We start from the raw sequence: 24,794 nt of genomic DNA, 5'->3' as shown, positions 1-24,794 counted from the left end.
ACAATTTGAAGACAGCTTGAAAAGAAAAGTCTGTGAGCCTGTCTCCAATTAACCAGCAAAAAGTCACAAGTAGAGATTTTGTTCAAATGATAGGCACTGGCCTTGTGGAAAAAGCTAAGGTTAGTTAGTGCCCAGACCCTGAGTTGAAGCCCAAGCCATGAATTAAAGCACAAGAAAGAAAAAGAAGATGATTGTGTAGTGTGGGGGGGAGAAAGAGAGAGAGAGAAGGTGGGAGATGAGGGAGGAAGGAAGGAAAAAATGTCCCTGAATTTACATACCAATCCGACATACAGTAGATAGATTTGCATATGTGTATGCCTGTATGTGCATATGTGTTGCTATATTATAATACACGTGTTCTACACATTTTACAAAGCTGCAGTTTCTTATCTAGTGGGGGATAAATTAATTGCTTAGGGCACTGAAAATGTAGAATGGTAGCTCCATTGATCAGGATAGTCTGAAAAGTACCAGTCATATTCTTTCCCTGATATGTATTTTTTTTTTTTTTTTGGCCAGTCCTGGGCCTTGGACTCAGGGCCTGAGCACTGTCCCTGGCTTCTTCCCGCTCAAGGCTAGCACTCTGCCACTTGAGCCACAGCGCCACTTCTGGCCGTTTTCTGTATATGTGGTGCTGGGGAATCGAACCTAGCGCCTCATGTATCCGAGGCAGGCACTCTTGCCACTAGGCTATATCCCCAGCCCCTGATATGTATTTTTAAAGAGTTACTTATCCATTACTTAAATCTTTTGATCACTTGGATTAGGACTGATAACTCCCTCCAATGTAGAACTGTTATTCTGGAGAAAAAAAAATCTCTACTTTAAAGCTTTCTGGAATGTCTTGTTATTCCTTCCCCATGTAAAGCAGGAACTGAAAACTGACATTATAGCACATCCTATCTTCTTCTTAAGAGTGGAAATCTAACCCACCACTTCAGGAAGAAGAATGGGAGATGGTTGTCTTTAAAGGTTCAAAAAAAAAAAATCAACCTTCCTCCCCTGTACTCTATCCTCGCTTCTGTCACAGACCTTAGGGGTCACCTTTCAGTATCAGCTAAGATTTGTACAGCTATAAACACTTGAAGAGAAGGACACATCTGACATGTTTTGTGCTGTTCTAGATGTTCATCATTTTAGAGCCCAGTTTACTGGAAAGACAGGACCACGGAGTCAACTCCTTGGAGGTCTTAAACCTTCTACAGCCATATAATGTCCTGAAAAATCCCCTAGGTCCTGACAGCCCCGAACTGGGCAGCCATAATGTGGTGTGTTCTCCCTGGCTTCATTTGGGTCTGAGTCTTGTCCTGCAGTCCATGTCTTGACATGTCAAAGAGATGAGTGCAAAGTGACCTCAGGGGCTCAGGGCATGAGCTCTAGGAAGAAGCTTGATTAAGAATTATTTCCCAGAAATATTTTCTTGAGATTAAGGAAATAGCTCCATTCTAAAACATAAAATTCAGTACCTACACTATCTCTGTAATCTTATCTGAGTATATTGGAAACCGTGTATACTGGTATTGGAACTAGGAAATTGAAAGGGAATACCAAAATTGAGAGACACAGGGTAAAAAAAAAGACAAACAACTACAATAGCAATACTTGCAAAACTATTTGGTGTAAGTGAACTGAACACCTCAGGGGGAGAAAGGGTAAGGGGGAGGGGGGAGGCGGGTATGAGGGACAAGGTAACAAACAGTACAAGAAATGTATCCAATGCCTAACATATGAAACTGTAACCTCTCTGTACATCAGTTTGATAATAAAAATTTGAAAGAAAAAAAATTCAGTTTTAAAAAGACAAAAACAAAATTCAGTTTCAGCTCTTTGTAATCTTTCTTCACACACACACACACACATACACACACACACACTCACACACAGAGAGACAGAGGAAGCAAACATATGCGGGTGAGACAAAGAACTCAAATAATAACCCAGCTTTGATCAAAAACTCTTTCTACAGTGTTCCCTGTGAAAATGATTTGTAATCAATGAGCCCTACCACAGTGCACTGAGGAGTAATTACCGTACACGTGTTTTACTCAAAGCTGTGATTAGAACAAGATGTAAGATCAGAGGGGCATAAAATGAATATAAGAGGGGAAAATCTCAAAAGGAGCTAGAATGTACAAGCTATGGGGTATTTAATAAGCATAAGGCTTATTCCACATAGCTATGTTGGTACTTATTCGTTTATTTGGTAATCATTTCCTGGCTATTTGGGGCATGATTGACAGGGTTAGCAGGGATGCTAAGTTAACTTACCACATGCTGCCCTTATATTTAAAAATGGGGCATGAACTGGCATTTAGAGATGTTCTGGTACCAAGTGGACTGGGTCCACCAGAATTTCCTGCCACTGGTCACCAAAACTTTCTTAGGAACTTAGGAACCAGTGTTCAAGCATGGACTGCCTGGCTCAGCCTACAAGCCCAAGCAGTACCTGAATTTGCTTTTTATTCATCCAAGATAGAACACCAACATCCTCTTAAAGGTTATAGAAAATTTGGAATAATTCTGCCAGAGCCAGAAAAAAAAAAGAAACACTTTATAGGGAGATTGGGCAATGTGGTATGTGGTAGCAAAGGCACTTGGTATCTATAGAGAAGACATGAATGTTTGCTGGGGCAGTTACTGTGCCCGTAAAAACGCATTTCCAAATCTTGAGAACCCTGGGTAGGAGTGCACACTGATAGGTCGGAATACTAGTTAGGGTGCCTCCTGCTGTGAGGCCACACCAGGGAGATGAAGACATCTTCATATTAAGAATTTAATTTAAGAACATTAATTTAGAATATTTAGCAACAGGAATCTCCCACTTGAACCTGACAAAAGCACAGCCACTACTGGGCACGTCCCTTCCTTGCTTTCGTGGGTTGGTTCCTTTTTACTCCTGTCTTCAGAGATAAGCTGAAAGGAGGCCACCAGGTCTGCTTGGGTAATTTTAAAAGCTTTCTCAACATTGCAGCTACAGAATTTCCTTTAAAACATTCTTACTGCAGTGATGTTTCCCAAAGCACCAAGCTCAGAGGCTCTAAACATATCTTCCTGCTCTAAATTCATTATCATTGACTGCTTGCTTATCTTACCACGTTGCTATAGCTTCATCCTATATTCCACATCCCAGGCCCTGTATTCCTACTGCTTTTGTCTTCTGCAGAAGGATTGAGAGAAACTAGAGTGACTGATAACTGATTACTTCAGTCCTTCTCTGAATTGATTTACAACTATGGGAACAACTATATACTCAGGGTCATTGAAGACTCGCCTAGATACAACATAGAAAGTTGACTAAAAAATCCTCCCATAGAGGCCTCAGCTTTTTTGTTTCTGAAGAAATGCTACTTAAGACAACAAATTGTATTTTACTGGACATCTTCACATTCTAAGTTGTCTACCCAATAAGGAGAAGAACATCTTCCCCACCTTCAAGGATGCTTATACTTTTCTCACATTATCCTGCAAAGCTACAATGAGTGGCAGTCATTGTATCTCTGGGGCAAAGTTAGGGACTAGACAAAGTGCATTTACCTGACTGCAGACAGAATTAAAACAACCAGAATGTGCTCCACGTGTCCAAGGAGGAATTTGACCATGGCTCTGGGCCAGTGTGTCTGTTGTTACTTTAGATTTATTCAATTAGAGCCACAAGCGAAGTAAATTGAACAGTGTGGTTGATTTGAATATTGCCTTGGAAGAGAGTGTAAAAAGATTAACAAACCCTAAGGGAGCGGAGATGAATGCCAGTCCCCTCCTCTGTCCCCACACTGGGGCAGGGTTTTACAAATTCATTACAGAATGACAAGAATGAAAAAGCAGATGAGCAAGATATTCCTTTGTTCTATGCCACAGTCATTTTTCTGCCTCTCCATTCTCCGGTAGAGTGTGTGTGTGTGTGTGTGTGTGTGTGTGTGTGTGTGTGTGTGTGTGTGTGTGTGTGTGTGTGTAGCAATGAATGAACAATGAAATTGGTGTTTGTGTGGCTGTATCAGGGCCTGCCTGGGCAGGGGCGGGGGTTGTGCATGGTTCTCTTGAATCCTCCCTTTGTCTGTGTTGTTGGCTGCATTCAGTTGACCTGGTGCTTCACAAGATTGGCATGGGTGAACTATTCAGATCAATTGCATAGGCCTCATGTTTCCAGAGACTGCAGGATAAATAAGCGATGCCTTCCAGCAAAGACTTCTCAGCTCTGCCATTTTTAGTGTCACATGGCAGTTGGCTGTCTCACACTTCATTCAAAGAGTGAGACATTTTAGCTGGTGTGTGTGTGTGAGAGAGAGAGAGAAAGAGAGAGTGTTTTTGTGTGTGTGTGTGTGTGTGTGTTTCAATTCTATGTAATGGAGTTTGGAGGTGAGGATGATTCCAGGCCATCCTGTTTTCAGGCTCAAGTTGTTTTTTTCAGGGTCTCATGGTTTGTCTGATGAGGAGGATAAATTTTCCAGTAGGATAAGAAGGCAGAACTGAGCTGATGCCCAAGAAGGAACAGATACTGACAGATCCTGGGCACTGCCCAGGCTGCAGTGCCTCTCCTGCTAACCAGCAGTGTGACCTCTTGACAGGCGACTTCACTTCTGTGGACCCCCTTTCCACCTGTTTGTCCTGTGAGGGATCAGTCATGCTACTACAGTCTTGCCAGTTCCAACATGACCAGACTGTGGTCTTTGTCTTAGAGCGTTGGATCTCAGTAGCCCCTGTGCTCCAAAAAAGAGAATGGTTTTGAAACAAAACGCCCAATAGAGTTTCAAGTGAGACTCTGTACTGTAACTCTTGGGTTTTGTTAAGCACCTTGTAAATATTTTCACCAGAGTAGCCTAAGGAGATGAAATGGGCCCCTCCTTACCTTCTTTGCTTTTCATCCACCCCAGCTAGCTTGTGACTTAGAAGCAGGAGGATGGGAAGAGTAGCCTGAAAGTATCTCTAGTTACATCTGTTTGCTGTACCCATCATCTGCATCTGATGAAGGTAGACTTGTTCATGTTTGCTGGCTCACCTTTCTCCCATTTCAAGTAGTGAGATAGACTGACTTTTTGTTTTTTAGTGCCTCCCCCTTTCCCTCCCCCCTCCTTCCTTCCTTTCTCCACTTTCTCTCCCTTTTTCCCCTCCCTGTTATGAAACATTATCTTGTTCATCACTATCTCCTTAGCATAGTACTTGACACATTGTAAATAATAAAAATGTATTTGTTGACTGTTTTCATACAAAAACTAGACTGAGAAGATGAGAGGGAGACTTAGAATTTCAATTATAGTTTAACACAAACAACTGTATTTTCAAATTAAAATGGAAATGAAATTGTAAGTTAGGAAAGGTAGAACATGCGCACACATTTACCAGCCTGGACATAGGAGATATCTTCCTGCTAGTCAATATATGTTGACTAGTATCATCTAAAAGTTGAGGGACTGACTGTGATTTCTATGTCACCCTGGATAATGTCTTAACTCATTCTATCACACTGTCCCAATTCACTGCCTCTTCATTCAGAAAGTAAGAGAAGCTTTTCCTTTATGCAGAACAAAATTTGTTTAAAAAAAAATCAATGATGTGTACCTACCAAAGGGTCAGGTTGGAAAAGGACAAAGATTAAACCCAGGTGGAATGCAAATATGTGCTTTACCTTGCACAGAATAATCAATACCTGTGACCCAAACAACCTTCTAAATTCTCTCTCCTCACCTCCCACCCCTGTTATCAGCTCCTACAGCCAACTTGTAGGCTGATGGCTAAGCCATGAGGTATCCAGCTAGACTATCCAGGTTTCCATCACTAACTCACATGCTAGTGCTTTAATCTCTCAGTGGCTTAGTTTCCTGCCTGAAAAAGTGAAGTTTAATACCATATTCTACATTGTTTGGATTATTGTAAAAATTAAATGAATTATTATATAGAAAGTGCTAGCCACGCTGCCTTCTGGTTTCCTTTGCATAGTTCTCAGTGTAAATAAATACACTGTTGTTAGCCTGATGCCAGTAGCTTATGCCTCTATTCCTACCTACCCAGAAGTGGAACTGCAGCTCAAATGGTCAAGCACCAGAATTGAGCAAAAAAGCTAAAGGTCAGTGCCCAAGTCCTAAGTTCATGACCTAGTACCAGCACAAATAAACTGCTGTTTATTTGTGTTTGTAGTCCGAGAAATCTCAGACTATATGTATAATATAATATATATGATATGATGTTACTATCAAAGAAGTTCCTTTCAAGAAAACCATATGTACCAAATAAGAGTGAACATCCGAGGTAAGTGTTATAACCTGATGCCCCATCGCAGCTGTCACTAAACTACTCGTGCATGCTAGCCCAGAATATAAGAAGATAAACTCCCTCAAGCCCTTGTGTTGTGACCTTTGTTCCCCATCTGTGCCTTCAATCCTCTGTGCCATCATGTTCCTCTTGTGCACTGTTCCTTCCCTACCTGGGTGCTGTGTGCATAGGGTGCTGTATGCCCTACGTAGGACCCTAAGGTGGCCTCCCTCCCCCTGTGGTTCCTGGTCTATTTATTACTGGGTGATTCTTATTTTGTTAGCCCCAGAATGCCTTCATCTCCTTCCTGGCGTTTTCTTTGTTCTTTGCCTTACTTTTTTATCCTCTCTCACTCTACCCTTCAAATAATTCAAATCCAAAACCTAGATTAACTTTTTTAATGTAGTTGTCTGTATTTTAAATATTATTTCTCTCCATTATTTAAGTCTTTTTTTTTTCTTTTGTGGTTTTTTGGGTTTTTCTGTTGAGGCAAGGCCTCATTATGTAGAGAAGGCTGGCCTGGAACTTGCTATTCTCCTGCCTCTTTCTCTGGAGTGCTGAGATTAAAGGCGTTTTACCACTCTAATCATGATAATTTTCTTTATAAAAGTTTGCAGAAGCCAGCACTGGTGGCTCACGCCTACAATCCTAGCTACTTAGGAGGCTGAGATCTGAGGATTGTAGTTCATAGCCAGCCAAAATAGGAACTCCATGAGACTCTTATCTCCAGTAAACTACTCAGAAAAGCCAGAAGTGGTGCTGTAGCTCAAGTGGTAGAGTGCTAGCCTTGAGCATAGAGAGGCATAGGAATAGAGCCTAGGCCCTGACTTCAAGCCTCAGGACCGGCAAAAAAATAAAATAAAAAGTTTGCATCAGAACATTGTGTATGAGCGTTATTGGTTTCTCCCCTTCAGTAACAAATATTACATGGAGATGAGAATTTTGCCCTCACAGCTCATCCTGAGCACAAACTACACCTAGAACCTGTTAGGTACAATAGTTATTAATATATGAATGCCATATAAAGCTGCATGGTTTTGTATATGTGTATTCATATGTATATGTATCTGTGGATCATTCATCAAAGCTAGGATATAGGAACTCTGCCTTATTCTATTTTGATAAACTTATTACAAAATGGCTTATTTTAAAATGTCACCAAAACACCCTATACCCCAGTCTGAAAGAGAGTTAATATTTGCAATCACAATGGCTTCTAGTAAGTCTCCTTTGAATTCATGAGTCTTGCAGAGTTATGGCTGAAGTGACAAGGTATTTAGTTAGCATCTGTTTGTTCTGTGCATCTCTCTCTCACCCATGTCTTATGTATATTTTAAGAAACATTTCTTTGGGTGCTGTGTTTTTTTTTTCTATTTATGTCTTCACCATAAAAAATATAAATAGACCATGTATCTCCGGTATCCTTAAAGTAGCTTGCATCATCTCGCTCTTTTAAACTTTTACATAACCAGAGTCCCTGTCCTCAATATCATTACTTGGAAAAAAATGAATGGTTGGAAACAACCCTGGAAACCTTGAGGCCAGCTTCTAGGGACCCCAGAGACTTAGTTGCAAAGCAGAAGCTGTGTGTGCCAGCTGCTGTTTCAGTCCCAGTAACATGATACAGTATAGCTGTGCTGTTTGCCCTGCCTGGCACCAGATCAGATACACTTAATTCTTTACATAGAATATCTCAATTGAATAGATAATAAATCCATAAAAATGAATATCATAGCTATTGTTGTATATCTGAGAAATCAAGGAACTTAAGTAACCTGTCCAAAGTCCACACAAGTATTAAGGGACAATGCTGGGATTTGAATCCCAGCACCTGTAGCCTAATCCACTGGGCTGTACTAGACAAGTTGGACAGATGCAATATAGGCTGCTCATGAGATAAAGCCAGTAGCTGTTGGTGAAGGAGTCCTAAAGTATCCCTTTTGTTGATTATCTTGGTAAAAAATAAATTAATTGATTGATTAATTAGTTCAGACTTTTTCTGAGAAGAGTCTTAGATTTCTCAATGGGTCCAGAAGAAGAGAACTACATTTTTTTCCACTGTTAGAAACATGTTCAAAGGAAAGGCAGGGGTCTGAAGCCTAGGTTTGGGTAAAATTTGTACTGAAAAATACCAAGGCATTCAGGAAGGTAGGGAATACAGTAATGTAGCCAAGTAATCTGAAAGACTCACATGTGTCTTAATGGTCTGATGATTTACCCCAGCCTTGATTTCCAAGTAGGATACATCTCCAGTAGACAGTATCTACTGGAGACACTTACATTCCGCAGAGAGGCATTGTTTTCTGGTGGACGGGGCTGGACACTGGGATCAGACTTTGCAAGCTTGAACAAATTACTTGTGCTCTCCAAAGCACCTCAGTTTTCTTTACAGAGAGAGGTAAGGTTAATAGACTTTGATGGTAGATTGCAGATTGAACACAAGCATTAACCTTAGTTATCTTCATTTATTATTACAGTACCGATGCTGGGTTTTTTTTTCATGCATAAGTTAGTGCTTAGCCAGGTACTGGTGGCTCATACCTATAATCCTAGCTACTCAGGAGGCTTGCAGTTTGAAGCCAGCCTGGGCAGAAAAGTCTGTGAGACTTTTATTTCCAATGAACCACCAGAAAACCAGAAGTGGCACTGTGGCTCAAAGTAGTAGAGTACTAGCCTTGAGCAAAAATGTTCGGGGACAATGCCCAAGCCCTAAGTTCAAGCCCCACAACTAACCCTCCCCCTAAAAAAATAGTGCTTAAATGAGGGGTGGCATCAGCAACATAATTTAGAGACATCAGAAAACTGAAATCCAAGTTGTCAGTGAGGAGATCCAAGAAGCAACCCACCAACCTACAGACCTCACTTTAACTGTTCCCTCCAAGATTCAGAAATAAACAGCACCAGTGTGCTGGGGAATTGGAATAAAGAGAGAGCTAATGTAAAACTGTCCGTTGAAAATAGGTCTGAGGACCAGAATCCCGCATGTCCTCTCTGTTGCTGGGTGGCAACAGAGCGACTCAGCCCATGAACCAACAAATGTTCATCTTGAAGTCTAGAGCTCTCTCCTTTAGAGAACGCCAAAAGTAAGTGTTTCGTGAAAAGTAATCTATGACAAGGCCCTGAGGTAGAAACCCAGAGAAAGGGAGAGGCCGCCTGAAGCAGCAGCTACATGGGGTCCAGAGTAGGATTTGTGCAGACCACAGCAGGTCAGAAAGCACAAGCAAAGAATAATTTAAAATGAAGTAACAATCCTCAGCACTTACATTTATTGAATATTCAACTGTGTCAGGCACAATTCCAAGTATATAATATGTTAACAATAAAATCCTATCAGTAGCCCTGTCAGATAGGCAATCATTATCCTCTTCTTTCAAATGGAGGAATTGATACACTTGAGGCTTGATAATGACGAGGCTAGGACATGACTAAACTGAAATTAGGCAGTATGCACTCATACCTCCCCTATCCCCCTCCTCCCAGTGGGGGACACAAAGCAAGTGACACTCCAGTGCATTCTCCTGGTTACAGCCAGAGGAGGCAAAGAGTTATACAGAAAGGGAAAGAAATCCTGTCTAACGAAAGTCCAGTATGCCAGCACTGGGAAGGCAGGGTGTGTACATGAGGTGGTAAGGGTGTGAAGAATGAGGTATAGAAGAGCTGAGGTATAGAAGGTATAGATGAGGTATAGAAGAGCTCTTTTTCATGAAGAGGTAATATATACCTTTACAGGGCATGTCACATCTCAGTCAGTGATGTCACAGCCACATTAGTTCCACAACAAAATGACTTTCTCATAATGCATTCCCATTGTTAAGGAAAGCACCACCATGGTGCCTAAAATGAGAAAAACAAAACCAAAAAAGAGCAGTAGGAAGTGTCTCAAAGCAAGATTCAGCAATACCTATAGAACACAAATTGCCCCTGGGGTGCTGACAGTTAGCAAAAGGAATGGGATCTCTGTCCTTCAGAAATAATTCTAGTTGACCCTGAAACTATAAGTATAACTTAGATAAAAATGAGAACTAAATCTGAGAAAGGAATGAATACATTGCAGAACTATTATGTCTGTTCTATCTTCCTGGAGTATTTCCCTTCTTTCTCTTTCTTTTAAGAATGAGTTCATATCCTGCACTGGAATCAAAAACCAGTGTGAGGCTGCAATTTTCTTTCAGCTTCAGTTGCCAACCTACTGAAAGAAAACACTGAAGGAGATGGGTGAATAGAGACCTTTGATGAGTGTTCATTGGCATTTGTGGGGCCTTAGTGGGCATCTGACTGAGACACAGACAGTGGCCAGAGTGAGAGTGTTGTTAGTATAGTCAGGAACACTTCAGTGCTAGTGGAAGGGACCAGGAAGGCATCTGGCCACATTCTCAGTATCTAGAACATGGTGGCCTTCTTGCTGATAGTGAACAATGGGCTTCCCTCAGGCAGTCTTTGGGGAAATTATTGTGCCCAAGAACCCAAAGGGGCACATTTAGCACTCTGAAGGGCAAGAGGTCAATGTCTTGAAAGGCAGTTTAGGATTTTTGTATATCTGAGAGAAAAGGAAGAAACCAAGGCTGCATATTTATAAAGAATGCCATATGCCACTTGTTCAATGCAATATGCCATTTTATTTTTATCTCTCTTCAAAGATAAGGGATGCCTATTAATTAGTAAATCTACCCATATATCCATATACATATATATTACCATCAAGTGTTTGTTTTTTGAGAAATTTATTTTAAAGAGCTTTTCATTTTTGGCAGACCCTCAGACATTGATGAACCTGTATCTTCTTGTTGACGTATCTCTTACTATTTTACAATACAGATTAGCTATCTCTAACTTGAAATATTTGGGGACAAAATTATTTTGAATTTTGAAATATTTACATATGTGTATAATGAGATCACTTGGGTAGGGCCCAAAATCTACAACAAAGTAATTTATGCTTTATTTATACCTTATGTGCAAAGTCTGAAAGCAATTTTCTATACTGTTTTTGGTTTGCTTCTGTTTTGACTATATCTCCTCCCATGTGGTCAAGGTATAGAATTCTCTACTTATGGCATGATGTTGCTAACTCAAAATATTTTGGTACATTTTGCATTCTTTTTTCAGTACTAGCACTCCACCACTGATTTATACTTCTCACTTTTCTTGCACTGGCTGTTCTTGAGATCAGACTTTGATTCCTGCCCAGGCATACACCTGGACCACAAGCCACCTGTTTCTGGTTTCCCATACATGCTGGGATGAAGTGTGCACCTCCATGTCCCCTCCATTGAGAAAGATTCTGGTGAACGTTCCTGCTTGGGCTTCCTTCAGGACCCTCTCAACATTAGTTTCAGAATATCTAGAATTACAGATGTAAGCAACTGGCACACAGACATTTTACATTTGTGAATTAAGAATGGTCAACCTTCACTTCTTCCTATTATATACAAGCTATGAATTTTTAAAGAGAATAATGATATACTATAATCATCTGCTCAATAATGCAAGAGATCTTTTTTTAATTAAACAAACCCTACTACTCTAAAACAGGTTAGGAAAAAAAAGTTTCTTGTGTGTTTTTGTTTTCCTTTTTAGCTCACATTAGTTATACTGGAAGGAATTTTATTATTACTTTTCCACACAACAAAAGCTCATTTACTGATTCAGATCCATTGATATTTACTGAGCATCTGCTATTTGGAAGCCTTTGGACTGACTGTAGTGTATTTGGTGATAATAAGACAGATTTAGCCCTTGTCTTTGTACAATTCATTTTGGAGAGGACAATAGAAGATGCAAGTGGCAGCCACAAAAGTTAGGAGACGAGATCCCATTTCAGAGCTCAAGAAGAGATTGAAATGCATTAGATCCTAGGAATTGGTGCTGTTATACTTACAAAATTAAGGCATTTCCAGCCTCCGTTCACTCTTTCATTTTCCATTCAGTATCTATGTGTACCTAGAATACGTCACTGCACAAAACAAAGTCTCACGTTCATGGATGTGCAGAAAACAGCACGGATAAAAGACAAGCTACTTCTTGTTTGCTGTGGTTTGACCTCATGTTCAGTATTTCCTGTGTACACATAGCATTAACAATGAGTAAGGTGGCACAGTTGTTTGGCTGGGTGCTCATGTTGGCAGTGTCTGCGGTACCATGAGGTCTCTGACAAATCCATGACATCACCAGTGAGTGAGAAGTGTCACTAGATCTAAACAGAAGCTCCATATAGACTTTGGCTAATTAAACATTTTTAAAAGTCAGATATCTGTTTCTTTTCCCCTTCTCTGTCTCTCAGCATTTATAGACCAAATTTCCAGCATAGTTTATCCAACCTGTCATAAATTAAGAAATTTTAGAAAATTTATTAGTTCTTTAAAATTATTCAGGAACAAGTTGTCTTAGCAGTGGTTGTGAATTGTAAATGGGAATTAAATTCCAGGTGTATTAGATAGGAGTCATTAACACTAGGGGGAAAAAAACCCAACTCATCTATTTTCCTTTTTAAAAGTATTTTTATTATCTTCAACTAGGAGTTTCAATTTAAGAGGTCCATTTATGTGTCTAATGCATGTTTAATTATTTCTTCATTGTTTAAAGGGGTTACACCATGGAAGCCCACCACTGTGTTTATCAAGGTCAACTTGATCGTGTATTTGTATGGCACTGTATTTTCATATATATTTATATTTTAGGTCTAACTTCCACAGATGAGATGAAACATACACTCTGTTTCTCTGGCTGTGTCTATTTTTCTTGGAAATTCTCCATTTCCCTCCAAACTACAGAACAAATGAGAAAGAGGACTGCCCCAGGGTTGTGTGTTTTTACTTTCACATTCCTGCTCTGGAGCTCTCAGTTGTATCAGTGAAGAGAATCATTGCTCTTCCCTGCCCTGGACACTCTGAGTCCTGTCCCCCTATGTTTCTGTATAACTCACTCCAGTCTCTCCTCTTGTCAGGGAGCCCTGTCCACTGAAGGCATTTGGAGGTAAAAGGAAACAAGCTGGATAATAATGTGATTGAGCTTCAGCATAGTTGACTGTTTCTTAAATTCTAGTGTTTGCAATGACATGTTTAAATAAACTCTAGACCAGTGGCATGTTTCTCTTTGCCCTTCCCTGCTGTCACTGTTTAATCATCCATGTGATGTACCCTAATGAGAATGAAATATCTGTAAAATGCCAATCTTATCATGTACACATTGGTGATCCAGTGAGTGTCCTACTACTGCGTTCTGACAGATACTTTAATATTACAAAGATCCTTTACAGATACTAAATTTTATATGTACTTATGTGTAACATGTATGCATAATGTGTAGCTAGGTGTGGTGTACACCTGTAATCCCAGCACTCAGTAGGTTGAGGCAAGAGAACTAATAGTTCAAGGACATCCTGGTATATGAACAAGAACCATGTAAAAATGCATGTGTGTATATGTGTACGTAATGTGTATAATAATGTACAAAAGTATAATCTGGAAAAACTTAAATTCTTTTCAGACACCATTTTTATCCTCTTTTTTTTGTGGGATGGTACTTAAGAAAATACAGAGTTTGTACTTCACAATTGTTTGTCTACTAGTTCCTCAAAATTATGTTACTGAGGGTCCATGAGCTTAAATACTCCTGGATGAATCAAGGTTAAGGATGGCTTGTTGGCACTTCTTCACTCTGTCTGCTGCCCTGAACAGACTTCTCAGTCAGGCTCAAACCAGGAAATGGGAGCAAAAATTTAGGGCTGGGAAAATGCAAGTTTCTGCCCTCCTGTTCCTACCATTACTGACATCTGCTTAACCCAGGACCCAGAGTTTAAACCATTAGGATATTAGAAGGTAGCAACTCAGATACTAGTCTTGAAGGCCTATTCTAGTATCTCTGCTTTTACTAAGGAAGGTTTCAGGAGCTTTATCTTATCAGTAATCCATTGAGGTTTATAACTATGAACTTTGTGAGACTTAGATTCAACAGTTCTGGAAAGCAGAGTTCTGAAAGATAGAACAGAACCATTTTTGTTAACTGATGGTCAGTTTTATAGCTTTTACTTTTCAATCCACATTTAGTTTGTGAACAAGCAGTACTGAGCTGGCTCATTGTGTGGGCTTCGAAGGCAGGCTGCCCAGACTTAAGACTTGTTTTACCATATCCCTGCCACATTGCTCTAGACAAGTTACTTCACTGAAGTTTCCACCTTTGTGCAATGAGGGATAAGATACATAATGCCTTTCTCCCACTTGTGGGAAGAGTAGATAAAGAGCACTTAGTCTGGTCCAAAGTAGTAGCTCAGTAGATGTTGGTGGTTATCACTTCTATTATTGTTGTTATTGTTGTTGTTGCCTGGCAGAGATTGGAAAGCATTTACACATCTTTCAAAGGTTTCATCCCAGGTAATTAATCCACAATAGCATGCAAGACCAGTCTGCTATCTGTATCCTTCTAAGACCACTGAAAGTGTATGTGTCTAGTTAACATACATACACCCAAGTTTGTATGCACATGCCCTGACTACATTAACTATAGCACATATCTACATGTACTCTCCCTCTTTAAGAAAATGGTATATACTATATAAACTGAAGGAAAACTGTCAAAAAATTTTCCATTGAAGAACTGAAATCTTCTGATGGAAGAGTGTTCAGTAATAGATTGCTTGCCTGGCAAGCATGAAGTCCTGAATTCAAAACTCAGTACCACCAAAAACCCCACAAAAAACAAAACAAAATAAAAACTGATTTTTTCAAATTAGAAATTATTAGTTAAAAAAATAGTATGACTGGATTTCAGTCATAGAAATTTTCAAAAAGATAAATATTAGGGAAAAGGAAGTATTTTCCCTCAAGATAAAACCAAGTTATTGAGTAATTTATTTCAAATTGTCTAATCCCCTTTTTATAGACTCTAATAGAAAAAATATTTGATATATGTTCATATCCAATTTCTCATTTGGGTTATATTGTATTTGAATTACTTTCTCCTTTACTGCCAGGTGACCCAACAGTGCTGTTCTTAATCTCCAGAGTTTCATGATTCTTGCCTACAGAACTTGGAAATATATTGGGGGACTTCTGTGAAATGTACTTGTATTGGATCAGATGTTCTTTATTCTTTATGGTCCTTATTAGCAATGCCTAAAGTGATTACACTATGTAGATGTGGTTTTTTTAGTCATTTTTGTCCATTCTGATTAATTGTTTAGGCACAGGATGTTCCCAGCTTTTCTCTGCTTATTCACATGGCTCATTATGAATTCATCAAGTATTAGAGCCAGGAGAAAGATCTATGAAGTTACCTAGTTATACTGTCTCATTTTAAGTCCAGAGAGACAAGCTTTTTCCTGACAAGACTAATACAACTTAGACTTCTGTTCAATCAGTAACTAAGGAAGAAGAGCAGAGAACTCACATTTCCTCTCGAGGACAAATGAAAAAGCCCTACCATCCTGTGAGGAAATCACAGTTGAGCAAGCCCATTACAGAATTGTCTTCCAGTTTCCAGACCCTTCAGTTGTTCATGCCTTTCCACTGGAGTGGGAGGTAGTGAAAAAGACTTGTTAAATACTACTTCATTTTGTCCTTCCACACAGTTGTAAGGCGAATTACATTTGCTTTGTTCTCTCTTGGCTTTCTTGCTCACTGCTGACACTCTACCACTTTGCTCATGCCTCTACTTCCAGCTTTTTGCTGGTTAATTAGAGATAAGGCTGGCTCTGAATTGTGATTCGCAAATCTCAGCCTCTTGGGTAGCTAGAATTATAGATTTAAGCCACTGGTACCTGGCCATATTTGCTTTAAGTGCCATTCTTTGCTTTTATCCATTCATTTATGTTTCTTTCTATTGAGTCATTTATTAAAAACACTTATGATTGCCCGAGCTATGCTGGACCTTGAGGTCATTTAAATGCTATGTACCAGCAGGAAATCACCTTTAAGTAATTTATAGTCTAGTTGAAGGAGTCAGGCACCTAAAGGACAAGGAACTGAGAAGCTAACATATAAATATGGCAGGGTTTGTGGAAGCCACAGTTTTATTCCTGCTGAATCCTCCTGGGGTTTCTAATAGGTCTTTTCTGTGTTAGTCAGTAGAGTGAACTCATTGTGAGAAATACAATACCCTGTCCCAGGGGCATTTGCATTTTAAAGCAGGTTGGAAATTCTGCCTCATTGCCTTTCTCCTTTTCTTTCACTTTCTTAGTTTGTGTCTTAAAGAATCACTTCTTATAGGTGAACCCAGTTTGTTTTTTTTTTTTTTTTTTTTGGCCAGCCCTGGGCCTTGGACTCAGGGCCTAAGCACTGTCCCTGGCTTCTTCCCGCTCAAGGCTAGCACTCTGCCACTTGAGCCACAGCGCCGCTTCTGGCCGTTTTCTGTATATGTGGTGCTGGGGAATCGAACCTAGGGCCTCGGGTATACCGAGGCAGGCACTCTTGCCACTAGGCTATATCCCCAGCCCTGGTGAACCCAGTTTTGTGCCCAGGCATTGAGCACAAATAGAAAGCTGTCCCTTGCTCCCTACTGCACATTTTAGTGTTCCCTTCTTCATGAGTCCATTCATGTGTTTATTTAGTTGTCTCTGGGGTGCCAGGGACTTGGGTAGACTTCAGAGCAATGACAGACATGCTGATATTCCCCAAGAGTTTATGGTCTGTACTTGAGGGAGAAACAAAATGTAATCAAGTAGCACCTACTTGGGAAAATGTTGTTACCATATGCTTAAGAAGAGGAAACAATGGAGTCTAGGTTGAGTGTGAGGTAGGAGAGAGAAGAGCATTCAAAGCTGAGGAACTGCCTCTGTCAGGAAGAAACCTTGATGCACAAGAGGCCTAGAAAGAAGGCCAGTGTGTCTAGAAGAGATTATCATAGAAGGCTAGAGTGGGTGGAGGTATAAAGTCAGGCCAAACTGGTAAAGATCTGCCACTTAATCTAGATGCTACTTTATCTAGTTGACAGGAAACCCTGGAATACTTGAAGCAGATACATGAGATAATCAGCTCAAAGAAGAAAAGGTTTGTTTTTTGACATAGTCTCATGATAACTTGGCCCCATTGCTTTTGAACCTGTGTTGAGGCAATACATCATAGCAGGAGCATGTGATAGAAGACACTGCTCACCTGATGGAAAACAGAGAAAGAAAGAGACTAGTTTCCCACAATCTCCTTGGAGGACACACCCCAGTTACCTAAGTTCCTTCTAGTAGTCTTCACCTCTTAAAGGTTCTACTACCCCCAATAGCACTAAGGCTAAGCTTTTAACACTTGAGCATTTGGAAAGTACTTACCTAGACTATAGCAGGGATGACATAATCAGATTTAGTTTTCAATGAGTTATAGAGGCAACTGTGCCAGGAAAAAAGCCACTACAGAGATGCAAGACACAATAGTGGTTCCAACTAAGGCTGTGTTGAGGGAATGGAGCTAAGTCAATGGATCTGATGGTCAAATAAAACCTAACCTATCTAGAATTTTCCATTTAGTTGAATATGAGGAATGACACCAAATATTTGGCTGGTGAAACTAATTGCCTGTGCTGTCAGTCATTGTTAGAAGGACACAACTGGCTGAGATTTGAATTAGAACATGTAGACCTTGAGGCTGAAAGAAAATCCTGTGGTAACATGTTATACAGGTAGTTTAAAATTATTTGGAACAAGTTTGGAACTGGAATTTACAGACCATTTTCATTTGGAATGTGTCTGAAATTGAAGGCATAAAGGACAAGGAGAATGAAGCACAGGGCCTGGGGCGAGTCTTGAGAAACCTGAGCATTTAGTTTCAGGTAGAACACAATGAATTCAAGTCCAATATGAGAGTGCCCAAGAAGTATGACTGAGGCAAGGCTTGTGAGTCATGGAAGCCAGGAGGAAAAGAGACTTCAAGGTGACGAGAAAAGCCACTACCAAAAGACTGATAGAATAATGAAGAGAAAGCATTGTGTTTAGTACTATAGTAGTTATCAGTGACCATACTTGGAAATGATCGTTGTTGAAAAGGTGAAAGCAAAATTAGAGTAGACCTAGAAAAAAATGAAAGGAGAGGAAATGGAGGTAGTGAGTATCAACTTGAGAGGAGAGAAGCCAGGTGCCAATGAGCTTATGCCTGTAATCCTAACTACTTAGGAAGCTGAGATGTGAGGATTGAGGTTCAGAACCAGCCCGATCAGGGAGGTCTGTGAGATTCTTATCTCCAATTAACCTCCAAAAAAGCTGGAAGTGAAGCTGTGGCTCAAGTGGTAGAGTGCTAACCTTGAAGTAAAAAATTGAGTCGGGCTGGGAATATGGCCTAGTGGCAAGAGTACGTGCCTCGTATACATGAAGCCCTGGGTTAGATTCCTCAGCACCACATATATAGAAAAGGCCAGAAGTGGTGCTGTGGCTCAAGTGGCAGAGTGCTAAACTTGAGCAAAAAGAAGCCAGGGACAGTGCTCAGGTCCTGAGTTCAAGGCCCAGGACTGCCTTTTTTTTTTTTTTTTTTTTTTTTTTTTTACTAACAGTTCTAAGCCCTGAGTCCAAACTCCAGGACAAGGGGTCAGGGGCTAGGGAGGGAGGGTGACAATGAGGAAGGTAGAGGGAAGGGAAAGGGGAGGGCAGAAGACAGGAGAGTAGACAGAAGAGAGAAGAGTTGGGCACTGGTAGCTCATGCCTGAAATTCTAGCTACTTAGAAGGCTGAAACCAGAGGATCACCCTTCTAAGCCAGCCAGGCAGAAAAGTCTGTGAGACTCTTACCTCCTGTTAACCTGCAAAAAGTCCAAAGTGGAGTTGTGGCTCAAGTGGTAGAGCACCAGCTTTTTGCAGAAAAGCTAAAGGACAGTGCCCAGGCTCTGAGTTCATGCTCCAGTACACACACACACACACACACACACACACACACACACACACACACACACACACACACACGAGGGGGCAGGGAGGAGAAAATATAAGGTCAAAATTGACGGGGGAGATGGGTCTAAAGATGTTTCATAAAAACATGATAAACTTCAGTGTATTTAAAAGTAAGTGAAAGCACAAAGCCTGTAATCCCAGCACTTAGAAGGCTGAAACAGGAGATTCACAAGTTCAAGGCCAGCCTGGGCTACATATTAAAAGAAAAAAAGAAGAAGAAGGTAGAAGGATGGAGAAGTTGAGAGTAGGAGAGGTTGGCTCCATGGTAGAGTTGACATACACGTTAGTGTAGCCTTCCTGAGAGAGTAAGACATCTCTATATCCAAAGACAAAGGAAAGCAAGAACTGGGGGCAGGCAGAACAGGGTGGGTCCAGATACTGCAAGCCTCACTGTTAGGCCACAGAAGGCCTTAGAGTTTCTGCTAGGGAGCTTCTGTTCTATGAAGTAAGTTTTGGTATTGGAGAGCCTTTGATGGAGATAAGGGCTGAGCTGAGAAGCAAAACAGTATAAAGGCCATCATTGGATATGGGCCCTGGTGAAGTTGGCTGGGGGTGAGTTTTTAACCAGTTGTTCAACCTTCCTTAACAGTCATCTGTCCATGCTGTGTGGTGGCTCCTATTCATCTCTGAATTCTTTTACTGTGAAAGCTTCTATTGGACTAACCTCTTAAGTAGTCATCTTTCTCAACTAGATGTAAACATCTTTTGCATTGAATAAAAAAGAAAAGGAGAAATATTTTTGTGAGTTTGCTTAGATTTTCTTCTTGAGCATATCTTTTACATAGATCTAAGTAAGCCATTGTAATTTTCATGGACTTCTTATAGTTACCTAACATTTTTTTCTAGTTTACAAAGCTTTTTTCAGGCCTCTTTTCATGTCTGTCAGCCCTTTTATTACTTTTTATTTGTTATATTTTCCCCATCCGTACAGCACACTGGAAACAATATTATTATTTCTGTTCTATATGCATATTATTACTTTAGCTTTGCAGGGACTTCCCTGAGAGTGACAAAATGTAGTTTATGAAATCTGACAGTCATCCTTATGTTAAACCTACTCAAACAGCAGCATCGAAGGAGTCACCTCACTGCCCACTTCCAAGGCTTCCCATTGCCCTGGCATTTGCCCTCTGGATGGCAGCCGGAGGAGCATTACTTACCCAGGTCACACCCATTGTTGGCTTTTACCATGTGAACTAACTGGGGAGCAGATGTCTCCACCCAGATATGTGGAGATCTAATTCTCCTCCAGATATCAAAACTGTAGTTTTTTAAGAAAATGAGGTTAAGTAGCCATTTTTCACATTCGTCACTAAGAAGCAATGAGTGACTGGCATGTGCAGTGGTCAGAGGGAAGAATCTCAGATCATGTTGTCTGGGTTTGATTTATGAGCCTTACCTGAGCAGTTTATGACTTCCTTGTGCTCAAATATCCTTCTCTACAAAATAGATATGTTTTCCTCCTTATTTCTCATGAGGATTGTAGGGATTAAATGAGTTAATTTACATTAGGCTCTTAGAATGAGATGCCTGGTGCATAGTAAGCACTTAATAAATCCTGTTATATGAGCTTAGATACAGTGATGGGACTTCAAAATCTGGTATTCCCTGCTATTCCTCTTGTTGGCATTTAATTTAGAAAACATTTTGTTTTAGTCAGATACAACTCTAAAAGTGGGTTATTATACACCTAGTTCTTCATCGTGCCTAAAGTAATATAGTATACAATAGTAAAACTTTATGGTATGTGAAGATTTGCTTATTATCTGCATCATATGCAATAATTAGTATTTAATCCTTTCAAAGAAACACCCTCTCCCCTGGTGGAGAGTTGAATAGTCCTTTAGTGTAGGGTGTGTCTTTACTCAGCTTTGCACAGATAAAACACTACTTTTCAGCTGTTTTACACCATTTAGCAGTGGAGTCAAATGGCCAAACTTCCAAAACCCATATTCTTTCTCTACTCCTCCAGATGGAATGGATTGTGAATCAGGTGGTGAATCCACCTGTACTGGAGAGCTCTGTCTGGCATGGCTCCGCAGACAGAAACAACCAGAGAATATTTCTCTGAGAGCAAAAGCAATCCACTCCAGTGGGGAGGACAGAAGTGCTCAGAGGAGGGGAGAGGAGGGATGTGAGAAAGCTTTAAGAAGGTAGGAAGTGGTAGCAGGGTGCGAGGCAAAGTGACATTCCTCCAGCCCAGCTACTCAGAAGCTTTTCCCCGGGTGCCGGAGAGCTAAGGCAAACCCTGGAAAAGGGACTGTGAAGATGTCTGGAATGGTTTGAGAGGAGCCACATAGACATGGAGCTGAGTTGGCTCAGTCCTGTCCAAGTAAATGCCCAGGGATCACTGCTCCAGCAGTTTGCACCTAGGCCATGTAGGCATATTACTGCAAGTACAAAGTGCAGACTGTCCCTGTGCTGCCAGTGAACAGTCTGATGTCCCTACCAAAGATGATTCTGTGGGTAGCCCATGGCCCCTGCCTTCCTCAGCTCCTCTCAACCTCCTCTACCATCCTCAGCCCTCCTTGGCACCCTTCTTCCCTCCTCAGCCCCTCTGAGCTGCTCTCCTCCACCCCTTTGTTCTCAGCTTCCTACTTCTTCCCTCTGCCTCTAGCCCCTCTTAGCTCTTCATAGCCCCCTTTTCTTCTTCTGTTCCCTCCTGCTTCCCCACAACTTTCTCTCTTCCCTCCTGACCTATTCCTCCCTTTCCTTCTTTCCTCTGAGCCCTCCCTAAGGCTCTCTACACTCCTTAGCTCCCCTGCCCCTCCTCAGCCACACTATGCCCCCTCAGCACCCCTCCTCCCTTCTCTTCACCCTCAGCCCTCAGCTACCCTCTTTCCTCCTCTGGCCTCTCAGCCCTCTTCTTCCTCCCTTTACCCCTGAGCCCCTCTCAACCCCTCTTATTCCCTTCTCCACCTCCACTCCCTTAGTCACTTGAACTCTGCCCCATTGCTGGCAGTTTGGCCATGGAAACACAATCTGAACACAAATTAAGTAGCAGTAGCAGCTTTGGGGTTTTAAAGAGGAAGAAAAACTATTTTTTTCATTTTAAAAACAGAAAAGTTTATGTCTCCTGTGTCAATTCACTCTAAATTTCCTGAAATGGTTTCATCTCTATGCTAATTTTTTGCTGAAAATAGGAGCTCCCCTGTGTCTGAAGAACAAAAGGGTTGGAAGTCAAAGACAATCTGAACGGGCTGGGGATAAGGCTTAGTGGGAGAGTGCTTGCCCTGCATGCATGAAGTCCTGGGTTCAATTCCTCAGCACTACATAAACAGAAAAGGCCAGAAGTGGCGCTGTGGCCCAAGCAGTAGAGTGTTAGCCTTGAGCAAAAAGAAGCCAGGGACAGTGCTCAGGCCCTAAGTCCAAGCCCCAGGACTGGCAAAAAACAACAAAAAGACAATCTGAGTGGCTGGGCATCAAGTGGACTCTCCTCTCAGTCTCACTGAGGAAATGTCCTCTAGGCATTCAGGCAGCATGAAGGCTCAGGGCCCAGGGGTCAGGGCTGGGGAGCAAGGCCTTCTTTCCCCACCATGGATGCTACCAGGCCTGGGACATCTGCCCACATCCCTCCTGATTTCCTTGCTGTATCCATATCCCAGTATTGACTTCCCTTTATTTCCTCCACTCTATTTTCAATGAATAATTGATTCATGAAAAAATATCTTCTCAACAATTCCACCATTGCAAATACACTGTTTATGTTTGGGTCTAGATTGTATATGCCTTGTAGTTGAGGATGGGGCCCTCATCTCAGGCATCTCTGGACCTTGGGATCCAAGGCAAAAGCTTCCTCAGAGAAGGGAACCCTTCATAGAGAGGTTTTATAAGAGGCCCTTTAGATTCCCAGCTGCTCTGGAGCACATGGACAAAGAAGAGATTGCCATCAGATACCAATCCTTAATAACTTGTTTCCTGTGTTCTTAAACCTACTTGCTAGGTTTGTCTTAGCTTTGTTTTTGTTTGTTTGTTTTTTGGTTGTTTTTGTTTTCTTTGTTTGGTTTTAAAGAGACAATTCATGATGAGGAAGGTGTCTGCTTGGGTTTTTTGTTGTTGTTTTATTTATTTATGCATTTGCTGGGGCTTGAGCTCAAGGTTCTACCCTCCCTTAGCTTTTTTACTCAAGGCTGTTGCTCTGACACCTGAGCCACATCTCTACTTAGAGCTTTTTGGTGGTTAATTGGAGATAAGAGTGTCATGGACTTTCCTGTCCAGCCTGGCTTTGAACCTCATTTCTCAGTTATAAGCCTCCTTAGTAGCTAGGATTACAAGCATGAGCCAGAACTGAGACCAGCAGAAGAAAAGGGATCTAGTGGTGGAGAACCTTTTTCTGCCAAAATATGTTTCAATATAACATCATTCCCAGGCCGTACAGGATTATGAATTTGGGCAGACAGTCCCAGGGAGTTGATTAGAAGCATATGAGAAGCTTCTGTGAATGACTTAGCATGTACCAAATGATTTCACAGGCTTTAGACAGACCAACAGGCTGGACAGTCCCCACTTCTAGAAGAGTTTGCTCTTCATTCCATAGAAAGCTTTCAAAGGAAGGAGCTGTTTTCAAAGGAGCAAGTTCTCATCCTCGGATGCACTTTAACAGCCAGATGGTCACTCAGGCTGTTACCCTGAAGATGTTCCCAAGATTCATCCAGTTGAGATGCTGTTGGCTCTTCATGGGGCTCCGTCCCTGGTGCCTGTCATCTGGAACCTCTCAGCTGATGAATGACACAGGGGAAGACATAGCATGGTGGATATAAGCCATGGCTCCTCAAGCCCAACAGGGTGTCAGCCTACTACCAGGTTTGTCTTTTTGCTTTTTTAAAATTTTTTGTGCCTGTACTGGGGCTTGAACTCAGATCCTGGCCACTGTCCCTTAGTTTTTTTGCTCAAGGCAGACGCTCTCTCACTTGAGCCATAGCTCCCCTCCCATCTTTTTCTGGTTAATTAGAAATAAGAGTCTTATGATTTTTGTCTGTTTAGGATGGCTTTGAACCATGACACTCAGTTCTGAGCCTCATGAATAACTAGGATAATTAGCATGACTACTGTGTTTGAGCCTGTGGGACACAGCTGACTGAGCAAGCATGTAGGGGCATAATATAACTGTCTTTAAAATGGAAATGATTTCTTAGAAACTCAGTACTCACATCCTTCTGAGGAGCATGGGGAGGGTACTGCTGAGATACAGAAGTAAGGGAATAAGTAGAGCAATTTCCTGTCTGCTACTAAGAAGGCAGTAAGCTTTGTAGTTTCATTACATTACTTTTTCCCTCATGGGCAGACTGAGCCAGAACCAAATTTCCTAGAGTGGCCATGTTGTGACTAGGGAAAAAAAAGGACATAATAAATAGTTTCTGTATACCTGAGGAGGTGAAATGCATTTGGGAAGATAATAGAAATTGTACCCCTTTGAGTTTTACTTATTTACTGTTATCTTTTTAACTTTTTCACAACATGATCCTAGAAGATCTCAAGTTGGTAAATGAGAGGCCAGTCACCACCTAGCTGCTGGATGGCAGCATGGCAGCAGCTTCCTGTTTCCTTCCTCTGGCACTTCTGGTCTTTCTTGGGCAGAAGGAGCTGATGTATCTAACTGTTGGTAGAATTTAGAGAGAAGATATCCCTGGGAGGTGCATATTGACCTATGTAGTAGGAGCTAGAAGGAGGACAGGAAAGGCTCATGGCCACAAA

At 41.2% G+C, this 24,794-nt stretch overlaps 1 protein-coding gene and 1 long non-coding RNA gene across 3 annotated transcripts in view; both read left to right on the top strand.

The window, feature by feature from the left end:
- Fars2 (phenylalanyl-tRNA synthetase 2, mitochondrial) overlaps positions 1-24,794 on the top strand; it is a 367,213-nt gene that overhangs the window by 253,569 nt on the left and 88,850 nt on the right. The window lies entirely within an intron of this gene.
- On the top strand, positions 720-2,552 carry LOC125353110. The gene is made up of 2 exons (XR_007211267.1): positions 720-1,462; positions 1,791-2,552. It is a non-coding gene; the product is annotated as an uncharacterized LOC125353110 (long non-coding RNA).

This window comes from Perognathus longimembris, chromosome 6 (assembly GCF_023159225.1).
Source record: "Perognathus longimembris pacificus isolate PPM17 chromosome 6, ASM2315922v1, whole genome shotgun sequence".
In the NCBI taxonomy this organism is placed as follows: domain Eukaryota; kingdom Metazoa; phylum Chordata; class Mammalia; order Rodentia; family Heteromyidae; genus Perognathus; species Perognathus longimembris.
The sequence above is the reverse complement of the archived record's forward strand: the minus strand, read 5'-3'. Positions and strand labels throughout refer to the sequence as shown.